The 1367-nt window shown below is 35.6% G+C and overlaps 1 protein-coding gene across 5 annotated transcripts in view; it reads left to right on the top strand.

Moving 5' to 3' along the window:
- The window catches only part of Mrpl1 (mitochondrial ribosomal protein L1), a 129606-nt gene that overhangs the window by 45722 nt on the left and 82517 nt on the right, over positions 1 to 1367 (top strand). The gene's annotated exons all lie outside the window — the stretch shown is intronic.

Genomic DNA, 1367 nt, shown 5'->3' on the forward strand with positions numbered 1-1367 from the left:
TAGCAGGAAGCTCTCCACACACTCACCGGACCTGGGCTAGGACTGGGTCTGGGGGTTCCCGGAAGTCGGCAGAAATTCCTACTCGGCGGGCTATGCTAGGTTATTGACAGGTAAGAGAGAAAAGGATATAGTTAGAAAATTATACTAATGTTTATTCTTCTTAACGTGCAGCTCTTAGAATTGAATAGCAGTGCTGTAGTTGAAATCTTTTCTAAAAGTTATTTGAGCAGACTCCTTCAAAGGATATTCATATTTACTGAATAGGATACTGCTTTCTATACGGGATTGTTATACTATACTGTGTAGCTTTTGAACCTTAAAATTATCTAAAATTGAAAGTAATTTATTTATTAGTGCATGTTTGTAGTGCATAATCTTTATTCCTTGTGTGGAGTTGTTACATGTATATAACATATTTTAATTTCTTTTTCATCCTCTTTCCCTCCCTCTAATGTTCTCATCCCCTTCCCCTTTCGGGAAGATTTATTTCTCTACTTCCTGTTATCTGTTTTTCATTTTAGTTTTTATTTGTAACTTGTGTTTCTCATATGAGAGAAACCATGTGATATTTAAGCTTGTGTATCTGGCTTATTTTACTTAGCATTATGGTCTCAAGGTGAACCCATGTTCTTACAAATGACTCATTTATCTTTCTTTATGGCACTTCATTGTGTGTAAACAACCATTTTTTTAATCCATTCTTCTGTTCATAGAATGTAGACTGTTCCGAGAGTCAGCTGTTATGAGTTTCTCTAGTATAAACAAGGGTGTGCATGCATCACTGTAGCATGATTGCCAGAACTCTTGGGAAGATACCTAGAAGGGGAATATCTGAGTCAAATGTAATTCCTTGTTGCAATTTTTTTGAGGAATTTCTATACCAGTTTCTACTGTAGTTGTACTAGCTTATGTTTCCCAACAGCAATGTCAAGGGATTTCTTTCCTTGTAGCCTCTGCAGCATTTGTTATTTGATTTCTTGATGTGGCCATTCTTTCTGAGGTAAGATTGAAATCTCAGTGTTGTTTTAATTTGCATTTCTCTGATGGTCAGATATGTTGACATATCTGTATGTACTTACAGACCAGTTGTACTTATGTGTAGTGTCTGTTTATTTCATTTGTCCATTTTTGATTCGGTCTTTTATTTTGGGGAGTCTAAGCTTTTGAGTTCTTTATATGTTCTAGCTATGAATCTTCTGTCTGAGATATAGGAAGCAAGTTTTTTCTCATTCTGTAAGTTATCTCTTCACTCTGTGGGTTATTTGGCTGTGCAGAAGCTTTTTGCTTTGATATGATTTCATTTGTTGATTCTTAGAATTATTTCTTAGCCAATTGGAGTTCTGTTCAGAAAGTCCTTCCTCTTCCTC

The sequence above is a fragment of the Octodon degus genome, unplaced genomic scaffold (assembly GCF_000260255.1).
Source record: "Octodon degus isolate 3935 unplaced genomic scaffold, OctDeg1.0 scaffold00168, whole genome shotgun sequence".
In the NCBI taxonomy this organism is placed as follows: Eukaryota; Metazoa; Chordata; class Mammalia; order Rodentia; family Octodontidae; genus Octodon; species Octodon degus.